This window comes from Vipera berus (assembly GCF_964194415.1).
Source record: "Vipera berus genome assembly, chromosome: W".
NCBI classification, from domain to species: domain Eukaryota; kingdom Metazoa; phylum Chordata; class Lepidosauria; order Squamata; family Viperidae; genus Vipera; species Vipera berus.
The window spans coordinates 54,377,700-54,393,509 of record NC_138210.1 but is presented as its reverse complement, the minus strand read 5'-3'; positions in this window follow the sequence as shown (position 1 = coordinate 54,393,509).

Here is a 15,810-nt window from a genome sequence, read left to right as displayed (position 1 = left end):
TTTCTAGCAGACATGTTAGCAAGTAATCAAACACCAAGTAATGTTGCTGTGGGATTACAGTGGTTTTACCATTCAGTCCTATGCATATTTACTCAGACATTACTCAGTTACAGAAAGCTAAAAAGAATTTCTGGTTCTTAAGTAGGGCTTAAGTGAATTTAGTTACGGATATCTAAAGCCCCAGCCAGTGAACCTGCTGAAATCCTACGAAAGCATATTCAATCATGCGTTTTCAGAAAACAAATCTTCTAAATAAATAAGCATGTATTCTTTATTTTATATGTTTTTAATGGATGTCCATGAAAAGACTCATTGATGCCATATTTATTTAGGACTGCAGTCTCGTTTACGATAAAGGAAATTTTTTAGGAAAAAAGTTTATTCCTTGCATCTCCTTAAAAATGGTTAAAGACTCAGACTATTCAAGTTTGTTTTTTTTTAAAAAAGGCAATGTTTATACCACCAGGCCAATTCCAAAATATACGTAACAGCCATAATAAGCTCACAGAATGACAGACGAGAGCTTTGAATGCAGGATTATTTTTTTATAGGGGGGGAATAATGTATCATATTCTGATTGTTTACACAGAAATAAATCCCATTAAAGTGGGTGGCTGGGTCGAGTAGTAATCAGGTGTGTAAAATCTTGCAGCTTTGTGTACGCTTGCTAACACATGGAAGATTAAGGTATAGAGGCTGTGAATGAAAATTCACACCCGCGAGCAAGTGCAAAGATGGTGCGAAAAATAAAAAGCGTGCCCACCGCTTTCTTCCCATGTTTTTCTAACCGGTTATTAGTGGGAAGGTCATCCTTTTGTGTCCCATGGCTGGTGGGCAAGAGGCACGCTTCCATCTGATTCCTGCCTCCGAGATACAGCAACAAAAATGAACAAATCAACACTGCAATCTTGGCTATCAGGAATCTCTTGAGTGATGGGTCCAAGCACATTCAATGAGAGCAGTGGTTTATTTTCTCAGGCTTCTGTCGCATTCCGCCACCACCGCCACCCCCCAAAAAAAACACAACCCCCCAAAATCAGGAGCCCTCTCCATAGCACCGTTTTCAATTAATATGTTGCATTAAAAGGTGTACGTTTTCGGGAGCTTCTGATCATTTTGCTACCAGCGGCTAAGCATGGCTCTCCTCCTACAGGGTTGGCACAAAATTCAGGGATTGCTGAGACAGCTTAAAGGAGGGAGGAGGCTTCGGAAGAGAAAGCTTTTAGCAGTTCTGGATATAAGGCAATGAAGAATAAGGACGGTGGGAAATCAGAAGAAACAGGAGACTGGGGTCATTAAGCAAAGTGACTGCAATGGAACTCTTGCCTGCGAGTCCTTCGGGCGTTCTGACTCAGGAATAAACCTTTGGGTTATTCAGGGTTCAGATGGCACGACTGGACAACTGCATCTGTTGTGTTTGCTGATCCACCTCTGAACGAGGGGTGGGGAGACATTGTCTATTGGTGATGTGTGGCCTTGGAGCATTGCTTCACATGGGCTCAGCACCCTAGCAGCCACCAAGGGGCGCTTTAGGCTGGGTTTACAGGAGTCAGGTACAAACTAGCCATCCAGGTTTCAGCCGAGTGTATTGTTAAGCTACTGTTTCTGAGCTGAACACTAGATGGCATCCAAGAGATAGTCTTTTAGATCTCTGTTGCTGCATCTAGAGGTCATCTAGGGTTTTGCAATCTAGATAAGGCGGCGTTTGACTATGGGATCCCATTTGGGGGGGCTAGTTTAAATTTCAGCCTTTCATGTGAACCCAGAAATTAGAACATGTCTACGTACCGTTGGCAGCACAGTCCCAAGTATATACGAAGCAAGAAAGGAAAATTACTCCTCTTCATCTATACATGTTTCTCCTTGTGCAAGCTTTCTAGAGCATGCAGAGGAAAGCGAAAACTTCAAATGAATATGGCAGTCTGGTTTCTGAGATGCTCCCCATAACTTTAAGAAGGCGTGTGGGAAAACACCTGGTGAGAACTTCTGAATGTAACTTTTTAAAGGTGCAAGTGTCTTTTCAGAACCTCAATTTGCTAACTCTGCATTCATGATTTCCTGCAGAAAAGAGCTGAAAGCAGCAAGAGGAAAGCTTTGATTTTTATTGTGCTCGGAAAGAGCAGGGCTCATGTGCCTTTATAGATGAAATCGAATAATTGAGTCTTTCACCAATCCTACATCTCATGGCGGGGAAATATGCACCTGTTCAGCTTCCATCCAATCTAGAACTGCTAAGACACAGAAATTCTGCAAGAGAAATAAAGATGATGCCTTTGGCTCGTGGATTTTGACACCGAGAGAAAAAAACGTATTTGTCAAGACTTGGGTTCCACGTGCATGGAGCTAAATATTTTACATAATAAGACTTTCAAGGGCTAAAAGCCATCTTGTACATTTACACAGATAAAAGAGAGGATGGCTTGGGAAAAAATGTGTATGATCAAGCCATATACTTCCCTAAAGTAAAATAATTGCTATTCATAGCAATTTGATCACATTATGGAAGAAAGAGAAATGCTTTGTGCAACACACACACACACACATCTTGATACCAGCCCAGCATTTTATTCTCTATTAATAGTAAAGTTAAACAGAATGAAACTTCAGTTATAAAGCAAGTATGGAGCTGCTATTGTGAGGAAAAAAATGGAATCTGCAACAAATGAGGCAGAGCCACAGTGCTGGTTTTGAGAGACACTAATGTTATTTTCTTAGTCTGCATCCTAGATTTTTGGGTTGAATGGGGATCCTAAGGGGAGGGGTTTAATGAACAAAAGAACCTGGGTTTTTAAAAAAAATAATTACAAGGAAATTGTTATTAATTACTATGATTATTATTAATACAGTGTCCCAACCCCATCTCCCTCCTTGCAACGAGGAGGGATTGGGACAACAAAATATTATTTACTCTGTATAATACTGTAAATACAACTTCAATAAACTTGATTTCAAACAAAACAAGTTGGCACTGTTATGGCTACCTGGTGGGATTCCCTGCCTGGTGGGATCCTAACAAATTCCAGAGTGCAAAAGGCTACGGAAATCTACCCAATGGTTAGGAATTTCTTTTAGCCCCAGGGCTGTAAGTATGGATCATAGAGAGCCAGTATGATTTAGCGATTTAAGGTACAGGGCTAAAAAACCCCAAGAAACTGGGATTCTAGTTCCACCCATGAAAGCTGGCTGGGTGCCTTTGGGCCAGTCACTCACTCTCAGCCCAACCCACGGGGCTGGGAGGAGGAAGGAGTTAGGTTTGCTGCTTTAAGTTATTTATGTGACTAAGTGAAAGAAAAAGAAAAAGGAAGGAAAGAAGAAAGAGGAAAAGAAAAAGAGAAGTAGGCTATAAATAATAATAATAATAAAGAGGTACCTTCTTTCATACAAGGGACGCGGTGGCTCAGTGGGTTAGGATGCTGAGCTTGTCGATCAGATGGTCGGCAGTTTGGCAGGTCGAATCCCAAGTGCCGCGTAACAGAGTGAGCGCCTGTTACTTGTCCCAGCTTCTGCCAACCTAGCAGTTCGAAAGCACGTAAAAATGCAAGTAGAAAAACAGGGACCACTACGGTGGGAAGGTAACAGCGTTCCATGCGCCTTAGGCGTCTAGTCATGCTGGCCACATGACCATGGAGACATCCTCGGACAAGCGCTGGCTCTTCGGCTTTGAAACGGCGATGAGCACCGGCCCCTAGAGTCAGAAGTGACTAGCACGCACGTGCGGGGGAATCTTTACCTTCTTTCATTGGTCCACTTATTCCAGGGCAGAACCAGCAGAATTTTGATTCTTTGGGGAGAAAATTTACAGAAGGCAGGAAAAGGAAGGAAAAGTGTTCCCCAAAGTTGGAATGAGAAAGGATTATTGTTATCAGAAAAGGGGAGAGTGGGATCTGGGCCAGTTGTGTGGGTTGGGGGAATAGGGACTTTGGAACTCTTCTCCAGGACACCATCTCTCTGCAGAGCTCAGGGGAGCAGAAATCCAGAGAGGCTGGAGGTCCATCAACTTTCTCATTCAACGTAAGGAAGCATCAAGAGCCGCTCAGCCTCCGAGCAAATATAGAAGGGGTTAATGGTCACCATGGCAATGAGCTGGGAATGTGGTACCTTGGATGCACACGTGGCAACAGAGGAACTGGCAGAAACTGTGCCTCATAGAAGAACTGGGTGGGGATGGAGAGGGACAGGGAATCGGGAAGGAGGCAATTAATGTGGCACGTCGAACGGGGAAGGGGTTTTTTTCTTTCTTTTTTTGTGGTGGGGGAGGGGTGGAGACTGAAGTCTTCCTTTGATGGGGGAAGAGAGGAGAATCAGCGGAAACTAAGCCAGAAAGATTACAATAAGAGATGGTGCCTGCAATTGGATGCAACAAATGCAAGAGATTTGGGCTGGAAAAAAAAGGAAGGGATGGATTTCCAGACAAAAAGAGGATGGGTTAAAGTTCGAGAACAACTGTTTCAAGCAAACAAAGAGAAGGGCATGGGGGGGAGGGGGGAAATAGAAAGAAAGGAAAAGAAGAAAAAACAGCAGGGGATTGTGGGAAAGGAAAGGGCAATTGGGAGATTTTTTAGAAAGTGCAGGGATGGAGTTGTGGTGGAAAGCCAAACCTAAGATTCTGCATAAGGGAAAGAAGTGGGGGAAAAATGTTTTAAAATGGGTGGGCTAAAACAGGGATCTCCAACCTTGGCAATTTTTAAGACTTGTGGGACTTCAACTCTCAGAATTCCTCAGCCAGCTTTGCTGGAGTTGAAGTCCACAAGTCTTAAAGTTGCCAAGGTTGAGGACCCCTGGGCTAAAATGAAAATGCCAGAAAACAGGTCTGCCCTATCCAATATTTTCTCTTTCTCTCTCTAGCAAGAAACTAAGACAAGAGAATGAATTAAATAGGAAAGAAAAGGAGGGTTTAAATTTCCTAACCAGAGGGGGTGGGGTGGGGGGGTGGAATAGGAAAATTGGGATGGAGGGGACATTTGTCAAAGATTACTGCAGATAATAACCGGTCATTTCTACCCAACTGGAAAGAATGGCTCACTCCAGGTCCCAGTTGTGAAGCTTTGTCATTTTATGGGATGTCGCAATGTGCCTTTTGTGTCGCTTCCCCTGTAGAAACAGCATTCCACACCTCAGCGCTATGCCTATGTGGCTCTGACGCTCCATGGCAGCAGTGTCCAGCCTTGGCGACTTTAAGACTTACGGACTTCAAATTTTAGAATTCCTAGGATTCCTCAGCCAAGATGGCTGGGGAATACGGGGAGTTGAAGTCCACAGATTGTAAAGCTGCCAGTGTTGGACACAAAGTTGTTCCATGGGATTTCATAAAACTGTAAAAAGATATTTCAGCCCTAGGAGAAGGTGCATTCCCAGATAATTTATTTTGACCAATATCAATGTTGGTTATCCTTCTCCAATGTGAGTATGTATTAGAGGTTTGGCTGTTAATTTTCTTGCTGCTGTTTTTAATTTCAATATGTAAAACAGCCTAAACAGCCTAAGACTGGTGACTGAGGCCCCATGGAATTTGACAAAAAATAGCAACAAATGTAAATCGCTTACACACTTGTCAAAAGCTGCAAATACACTGGACAAGATTTATTTATTTTTCAAAAGTTTTGCTTCCTGAAAGACTTTTGGTGATCATGACAGATCCCTTCAAACTGATCACAAATATAATTTCATAATGAGTGTATCACATAAGAACCTTGAAAAATATGAAATTATTTTTTTGTGACTGTAATGCATTTAATCGCAGAATGTTTCTGACACGCTGGATGAGTTCAACAGGACCAAAAGTGTTTTGCTCCTGATTTAATTTGTACTCGGTGTCCACTGCATCTCGTTCAATGTCTAACAATGCAGCAGTCAACAAGCTTTGATGGATCCTATTTGCCCTCATATTGTTTTTCCATTGTGGCAATGTCCTGGTGGAAATGTACACTACGTTTGCCACTGACTGCATCCAGATTTTCAGAAAAGAAACACAAGTGTGAATGTAGAAAATCTTCAGTGACATGTACTTTATGGACTTGTACAGTGGTGGGATTCAAACATGTGAAGAAGCGGTTCTCTGTGTGGATGCCGCTTCCGGAAGTCCATTCCGGGCCTGGGCAACAAAAAATTAGCTACCAGTTCTATCGAACTGGTGTGAACTGGCTGAATCCCACCACTGGTCTTGTATGCTGTAGGAAGTTTGCCAACCATCTGAATGTTGTTCAGTGCTTTCCAGTTGCCAAGAAAAGTTCTCAAGAACATTCTTGAATGCTTTCCAGGTGATCTTCTCTGGCCCCACCAACAGATCTTTGAAGCGTATCTGATCTGTGGACCAACAAAAATGCCTTTCTTAATCTTGGCATCAGTTCTTCTTGGAAACATCTGTCTCAAATAATGAAAATTTTCACCTTCCTTGTTTATCACTTTCACAAAATTTGTTTTGTCTATTTCTATTTATGATTATTTATGATGATGATAACTTTATTGTCACTTTGAATGTACACCAATCGGCATACATCAAAATGAAATTTCGTTGCATACAGCTCTCAAAGGGTCACCACCTCCGATATATACTCCTTGTTCGGGGCCCGCTCAAATTTCACATTGTCCATTTTAGTCTCTAGGGAGTGAACGATGGCAAACAGGACAGATGGAAATCGGGCTCCATGTGGATTAGTCCTCAAGTTAGCTTGTATTCTGACAACCTCGCCTTCTTTCCTTTTTCTGATCCTGACTCTTCCACCTTTTCCTTAAAGAGGCCTTGCTTCTTTTCACCCCTGGAGCATGCTGCTGCCGCCGCCACCAACTCCTCCAAAAGCCTCTCTCTCTTCCTCTGGGCCTGCCGACAGCCTCATCCAGTTCCTTCGCTCCATAAGCTCCAGGTCCTCTCCTCCTCTGCCTCCTCTGGAAACAGCCCTGATTTGCAATACAATCCATCACTAGGCCAGCAGTCAGATCTTGCTGCTGGTAGAACAAATTCAAACAGTGCCAACGACTTTTAACAGTCTCACCAACAGTTCCAAAACAACTAGAAACTCGCCATGCCAGCAAAGATTGTTGGTCGTATGTCGTATGTTACCTTAGTTCCACCATGTTGCTCAAACACATTAAAATCTTCCTGATCATGTGGCCTATACTAGCCCTTAATATCCCTCCCAAAACTATTCGCCTTCAAGAGCCAATGCAGCCGCAGCCATTCCGGGCGCCGCCATGTTTTATGTGAAGCAGAGGCAAAAAGACCAAATTCCTTTGGAGTGGCCATTTCTTTTTAATGTAACGTGACTCTCTTGCACAGCTGTCCTATTTACATATACAGCAAAAGTAGTTGATATATCCAAGCTGCATTCTAAATAGCAGAGCCACTGCTTCTAGTTCTTCACAAATATCCCAGTTGTACTTGATGTACTGTACTGCATATGCTTCAACAACAGTTACATGTTTTCATCTCTTTCTTTCATGTGTTCTTTCAGGTATTGAAGGGTGTACATTTGCCATAGTATAAAAACAAAAGATTCCATAAAATGGTACAATAGGTTAAATTATGGGTTATTTTCATGATTAGCAGCCAAAAATCTATCAGATACACCAGACTGTTCAGGAAACAATATCTTTGTTGTCCAAGGATATTTACACAAGAAAGCATTTGCTTATAAATCGTGTGCTGAGTTAATACACTTTTTTTTTCAGTCACATTATCCAATCTAGAGGAGGAGTTGGTGTAAAACGTGCCTCCAAAATATTCCAGAGAATTTTAAAATACTCCATACTTCCTCAGGCACAGGGCAATCCGGTGGTAAAAGCACCAGGAAACCAGGAGATGGTGAGCTGTAGTTCTGCCTTGGCATGAAAACTGGCTGGATGACTTTTGGTCCAACCCACTTCACGGGGCTATTGTGGGGAAAATAAGAGGAGGAAGGGGTATTGGGTATGTTTGCTGCTGTTGAAAGAAAAATCTTCATCAGGGTCCAGTCCAAGCTGGGAATAAACAAAATGGCGACTGCTTTAGAAAGAAGGTTGTAGTTTATTGAAGAGGAGAGCCAGACAGAAAGATGACTCTGGGAAAAAGTGACCACATGGAGCAGAGTGTTGGGCTTTTACACCTTCTTGAGCTTTTGTTTGGAGATGTTCCTACAGCATGAACTTTGACTTGAGTCTGAGTGTGCCTTTCTGGTATTCTGATTGTGATGGTTAATCCTATTATGTCCCAAAGGACATATCCTGCTTCCCTGTGGCTGTGGCTGATGACTATAATCCTTCTTTGGATTTTTTTGGTGTGAGGGATTATTGATTCTAGAGATCTTTGTCTTTCTAATCCAAGCTTCCTGGCTCCAATCTTTCTGACAAGGTTATCACTTCTGCATTTCTGCAGACCTGGTTTCTGTTTGGGGCAGAGAGATGTGCGGGGAGGGGGTGGGGTGGGGTTTCTGCCTTTAAGATCCTTTGGGGAAATATAACATTCTGCCTTTTAATGTTCCCAAAGATTTTTCTTTCTCGGGGGGGTGACTTCCCACACTGCCTTGAATTGTTTATAAAAATAATAAAGATATGATTAAAAGCAACCTTACTTCTACAAAGCTATCCCAAAGGTGCATTTTCAAAAGGCAACTGGACTTTGTTTTTTCTTTAAAAGACCTTTCACTTCTCATCCCAGAAGCTTCTTCTTCAGAAGCTTCTTCTTGGATGAGAAGCGAAGCATCTTCAAGAAAAAATGAAGTCCAGTTGCTTTTTGAAAAAGCATCTTTGGGACAACCATGACTTGGATGACTGAGAATCTCCATAGATATTCTGCAAAGCTACTTTCAGAAAATTACATAGGAGCAGGAGACACAAGGTCTGGAGGAAGAATGGAAGAACCCAGAGTTCCCCAAAATATTTTATCTTTAGAGAGAAAACATTTTGCAGATATTGCACGGAATGAGACAGACACAAAGGAGTAGCTGTTATGATTACATCACTCAATGATCAGAATCTAACTGATCTTACTAGTAAAAGAACTGCAACCTCTGTTAAGCAAGAAACCAGCTACAAGGCACCATGTATACTTCCTATTCTTTCAAAAACAGTTGAAGCCAAGTCATCACCATGTTGCTGGAATTGGGTACTGTATGTGTAGTTTAACGAAGAGAAGGGTGAGGGGTGACATGATAGCAGTGTTCCAATATCTCAGGGGCTGCCACAAAGAAGAGGGAGTCAAACTATTCTCCAAAGCACCTGAAAGCAGCACAAGAAGCAACGGATGGAAACTAGTCAAGGAGAGAAGCAACCTAGAACTAAGGAGAAACTTCCTGACAGTTAGAACAACTAACCAGTGGAACAACCTGCCTCCAGAAGTGGTGAATGCTCCAACACTGGAGGTTTTTAAGAAGAGACTGGACAGCCACTTGTCTGAAATGGTATAGGGTTTCCTGCCTGAGCAGGGGGTTGGACTAGATGACCTCCAAGGTCCCTTCCAACTTATGATGATGATAATGATGATGGATGATGATGATGATGATGATGATGTTAGCTGCCACCAAGTTCACAAGTTAATCAACGCTCGCTCTCCCTGACTTACCCCATCAAAGAACTGAAAAGAGGCATTCAAATCCTGCATCACTGATCCATTTGAGTTTTAATTCTGTGTGCATTTGGCTGGGAGTTCACCAAAACATCGAATGCTTGATGTTGGGAGTGGCAGAGGAATGGAGCCCGCCCCCCCCTGGGCACATTTTTTTCTGGTTTTGAATAAAAACATCTCCGAATAATGTTTTCCGCAAGAGGCACCTATGGAAAGTGGGACAAGGCAGAACTGATTTCAGAAGCTGGGGAGCAGGATAGTGTGAGACAGTGTTTGTCAAACCTCACACTTTTAAAAAGTGTGGACTTCAACTCTCAGAATTCCCCAGCCAGAATGGGGAAGTTGAAGTCTACCCGTCTTAAAGTTGAAGTCTAGCCATCTTAAATTTGCCAGGTTTGAAGAGTTATCATCATCATCATCATCAGAGTTGGAAGGGACCTTGGAGGCCTTCTAGTCTGATCCCTTCCTCCTATATCATTTCCGACAAACGGCTGTCCAGTCTCTTAAAAACCTCCAGTGATGGAGTAACCACAGTGCCTAAAGGCAAACCGTTTCACTGGTTGATTGTTCTCACTGTCAGGAAATTTCTCCCTAGTTCTGAGTTGCTTATCTCCTTGGTTAGTTTCTATCCATTGCTTCTTGTTTTGCCTGCTGGTGCTTTGGAAAATAGGTCGACCTCCTCTTCTTTATGGCAGCCCACCAAATAATGGAACACTGCTATCATGTCACCCCTAATCCTTCTTTTCATTAAACTAGGTAAAGGTAAAGGTTCCTCCACATACGTGTGCTTGTTGTTTCCGACTCTAGGGGCCGGTGCTCATCTCCGTTTCAAAGCCGAAGAGCCAGCCCTTGTCCGAGGACGTCTCCGTGGTCATGGGGCCGGCATGACTAGACACCAAAGGCGCACGGAACGCTGTTACCTTTCCACCGTAGTGGTCCCTATTTTTCTACTTGCATTTTTACGTGCTTTCGAACTGCTAGGTTGGCAGAAGCTGGGACGAGTAACAGGAGCTCACTCTGTTACACGGCACTTGGGATTCGACCCGCCAAACTGTCGACCTTCTGATCGGCAAGCTCAGCGTCCTAACCCACTGAGCCACCGCATCCCTTTTTCATTAAACTAGGCATACCCAATTCCTGCAATCGCTCTTCATATGTTTTAGCCTCCAGTTCCCTAATCATCTTAGTTGCTCTTCTTTGAACCCTTTCCAGAGTCTTGACATCTCATTTACATTTACATTTACATTATTTTTTATATGAAATCCACCCGTCTTAAAGTTGTCAAGTTTGAGAAACAATTATATGAGAGCTCCCACTAATGGGAACCCAGTTTGCTGAGCTTCAACATCTCAAGAGGGAATTCGTATTAAGAACAAGTAGGGAGGCAGCTGTGTGAAACAAGAAGGAAAAAGACAAGAACGAGCTGATATTGGGAGCAACTCAAAAGATCCTACAGAGAAATGTCCATGGATGGCACAGGATAGGTTTTCTAGCTTACATTCTTTTGTCTTCCATCACTTTCTGGTTGTCTGTTTGCCTGTACTTGTAGCTAAGGAAGTGAGCTTATTCTACAGGTAGTCCTCCATTTACAACCATTTGTTTAGTGATCATTCAAAGACACACCAACACTGAAAAAAATGACTTACAAATCAGTCCTTGCCCTTACGATCATCAGTGCTATCACACAGTTGGAGTATATTTACAATGGATGCAATGTCCTAGAGACATGTGATTATCATTTGTGACCTTCCCTGCTGGGTTCCGACAAGCAGGCTGTGGGGGAAGCTGGATTCATTTAACAGCCGCACGACTCACTTAACAACTGCAGGAATTGAAGGAACTGTAGGAGATGACCAGGCTGAGCTCAAGGGAGGGGTCAAATGCGTCGTCAGTCACGAGTCCCTGTGTGCCCGCAAGAGATCTAAGTCCAGCCCACCTTGAATGCTTCTCTTATTTCCTGCTCATTTTCCTTAACTGCCAGTTGGTCAGATTCTTGCAAGAGCTTAGGCTGGCAATAAATCTTTATAGACATTTGAACTGCCTGACTCTCCTGATTTTCCCCATTACTTGACATTTGCTCAACAACCAGGGCCAATTGGGTTGGATGTGATGTAGTAGTAGTAGTAATAACAACAAAAACAACAGCAACAACAACAACAACAACAACAACAACAACAACAACAACAACAATAATAATAATAATAATAATAATAATAATAATAATAAGTTGGAAGGGACCTTGGAGGTCATCTAGTCCAACCCCCTGCTCAGGCAGGAGACCCTATACCATTTCAGACAAATGGCTGTCCAATCTGTTCTTTAAAACTTCCAGTGTTGGAGCATTCACAGCTTCTGGAGGCAAGTTGTTCCACTGATTAATTGTTCTAACTGCCAGGAAGTTTCTCCTTAGTTCTAGGTTGTTTATCTCATTGATTAGTTTCCATCCACTGCTTCTTGTCCTGCCTTCAGGTGCTTTGGAGAAGAGCTTGACTCCCTCTTCTTTGTGGCAGCCCCTGACATATTGGAATGTTGCTATCATGTCACCCCTTGTTCTTCTCTTCATTGAACTAGACATACCCAATTCCAACAACCGTTTCTTATATGTTTTAGCCTCCAGTCCTCTGATCATCGTTGTTGCTCTTCTCTGTACTCTTTCTAGAGTCTCAACATCTCCTTTACATCGTGGTGACCAAAACTGGATGCAGTATTCCAAGTGTGGCCTTACTGAAGCATTGTAAAGTGGTATGTACTTAACAATCGCCTTGCTTAGCAATGGAAATTCTAGGTCCCCATTGTGGTTGTCTGTAGACTTGTAACAGCAGAGCCAGTCCTTGCTTATAAAAGCTTGCAACCAAGAATGATTTATTGGGGCCACCAGATCTGAGTTCAAAATCTCTGGACAACCAGCAGAAGACAGCAAAGAGATGCAAAAAAAAATAATTCCTCTTAATATTCATCTTGATTGTTGTGATCCAGATCCAACACTTCTTTGAATATGAAGTAAAATTTGTAATCATCCAGCCAGAAAGAAGAGGAAGAAGGTCACACCTGCTAAGGAAGAAGATGAATTTAAGATAAATGTCCCAAAGAAAAACATTCCCTATAAGGAGACATATTAAAAGGTAAACGAAGCTTAACAAGTTCATGTATGATCAATACCAAGAAGGTTTTGAGGAGCAAGAGAAACAGAAGCAGAACGAGTTAAAAGCTTATATTTTGTAGAAAGGCGCTCTATATTTTTAGCAGCATTTGGAGAAAAGTTATTGCTTAGTTTGCAATGAGATATCATCCAACAGGAACATAATATGCAGCTTTCCATCTCTTCCCCAGACTGAGGCTGCTGTTTCAATCTCATGTCTGGAGATGGCCGTCAAGATGGGACAACATGGGTTGAAGTTGAACCCAGAGAAGAGCAAGAGTCACCCAGAGTCTCTGTATTAGTGGGATGGGCAGCACAAAAATTAAATAAATGAGCACATCTTTAACTTAAACTTACAATTAAAAAAACTCTTAGAAAATGACGACAAAGAATGAACTAACAAACCAGGGGACAGAACACAAACCAGAGGACAGTGGCCCACACAGCGAAGCTACAGATGAAGAGAACCGTAGCTTAATACAAACAAAAGAAAACTTGCAAGATTTTGCCGTAAGAATGAAAATGGAAAATATATCTTATTTTTCAGGGCTTCAAAGCAAACATGAAGATAGGAAAGAAGATCTAGCAAAATGGATTATAGAGCAGCCAGGAGAATCATTAAAGTGTGGGAGACAAAAAAAAAGTATGTCTCGCTGAACTTGTCTCTTCCATTCCCAACAACATTTACGAAAATACAGGAAGAATCCCTTAGCAAGTTGAACACACTGACTTGGAAAGTTACTTGGCAAAAGAAGAAAGCTAGAGTTAGATTCAAGAGATTTGATTCGACCTACCAGATGGAGTACCATATGATTAAACGCTTGTTTGAACATGGTTAAAAGAATGGATAAATTAAGGATATGAAGGAGCCCTACAGTAAGGAGAACATGATATACAAGTAGTATAGAATTTTTTTATAATATATGAAATGTAACTGCCCTTTAGAAGGCCAAATCCTGAAGCTGAAACTCAAAGACTTTGGCCACCTAATGAGAAGGAAGGACTCACTGGAGAAGAGCCTAATGCTGGGAAAGATTGAGGGCAAGAGAAGAAGGGGACGACAGAGAATGAGGTGGCTGGATGGAGTCACTGAAGCAGTAGGCGTGAGCTTAAATGGACTCCAGAAGATGGTAGAGGACAGGAAGGCCTGGAGGAACATTGTCCATGGGGTCACAATGGGTCAGACACGACTTCGCAGCTAACAACAACAACAACAACCCCATAGAGATATTCCTTATTGATTTGAAGGGGTCTCAGTGTGGCTGGTTAATAAGGGAACAAGGCATACCCATCAATATAAAAGGCAGGAAGAACGAAGAAGCAGCAATTAGAGGACAGCAGCAACAAAAATCTCCCCACAGCCTTTAACATTCAGGATTAAGATTTGAGGAAATTAAATTGTCATTCTACAATAATAGGGTTAACTCTGGTTAGATGGGGGGGGCATTTATTTCATTCATTTTGAATATTCTGTCCACATATGGACAAGGTGGGGGGGAACACCTCTTGCATGCTTTGTGAAGGCTGCTCTGATCTGTAGAATAGAATAGAATAGAATAGAATAGAATAGAATAGAATAGAATAGAATAGAATAGAATAGAATAGAATAGAATAGAATAGAATAGAATAGAGCTGGAAGGGTCCTTGGAGGTCTTCTAGTCCAGCCCGCTGCTCAAGCAGGAAGACCTAATACCATCTCAGACAAGTGATTGCCCAGTCTCTTTTTAAAAACTTCCAGCAATGGAGCGCCCACAATTTCTGAGGGTAAGCTGTTCCACTGGTTGATTATGACAGATAAGAACGGTTTGAATACAGAGGGGAAATTAAGCTTAAAATCTGTCACTACCTCCATTTCTTCCCCATTTATTTGCCAGGAATTGAGAGGGCCGGATGCCATGATCTTGGTTTTCTTAATGTTAAGTTTCAATCCAACTTTTGCACTCTCCTTCTTCACCTGCAACAAGAGCCTTGGTGGAGCAGTGGGCTAATGCCTCCTTAAGTAACACCAGCTGCCTGCAATTAGTGCAGGTTCGAGTCCCACCAGGCTCAAGGTTGACTCAGCCTTCCATCCTTCCGAGGTAGGTAAAATGAGGACCCAGATTGTTGGGGGCAATAAGCTGACTTTGTAATAATGCCGCTTGGGGGGGGCGAAAGCCCTAATAAGCAGGCATATACATAGAATGAAGGCTATTGCTAAGCACATTGATTTGTGCTTCTTAGATTGTAAGCCACCCTGAGTCTTCGGAGAAGGGCGGGATATAAATGGGATTAAAAAAAAAATTAAGAATCTTGAAAACAGGACATATAGTGACTTAACAAGATGACTTTTCTAAATACAGATGAAACATAAGCTGATCAGAAAAGATGTTATATGTGCCGATGTTGCTGTTATTTGTACAAACACAAGAAAAATGTTTATATTTAACTTTGTATGTATCAAAAATATTAAGAACTATATTTGTTTAATGTTGAGAAAAGGAGAATACTACTGGAAGAACAGAAGATCAAAGCATTATCAAAGCATATCATCAATCAATAGACTGATTATGGAACTATAAAATTTAATTATTATTGATTGTTTTTTTTTAAATATGTGAACCCGGACAACATGCTGTTTACCAAGCACTAAAGACTGTTATTGTAACAAATCAATTATATATATATATATATATATATATATATATATATATATATATATATATATATATATATATATATATATATATATATATATATATATATATATATATATATATATATATATATATATATATATATATATATAGATGTATAGATGTATAGATGTATAGATGTATAGATGTATAGATGTATAGATGTATATATGATGTATATATGTATATATGTATATATGTATATATGTATATATATACACATACACATACACATACACATACACATACATACATACATACATACATACATACATACATACATACATACATATATATATATATATATATATATATATATATATATATATATTGTATATTTAAAAAATTAAATAAATGCAGGTAGTCCTCGACTTACAACCACTCATTTAGTGACCATTTGAAGTTACAATGGCACTGAAAAAAGTGACTTATGACCATTTTCCACACAACCATTCAGCATCGCC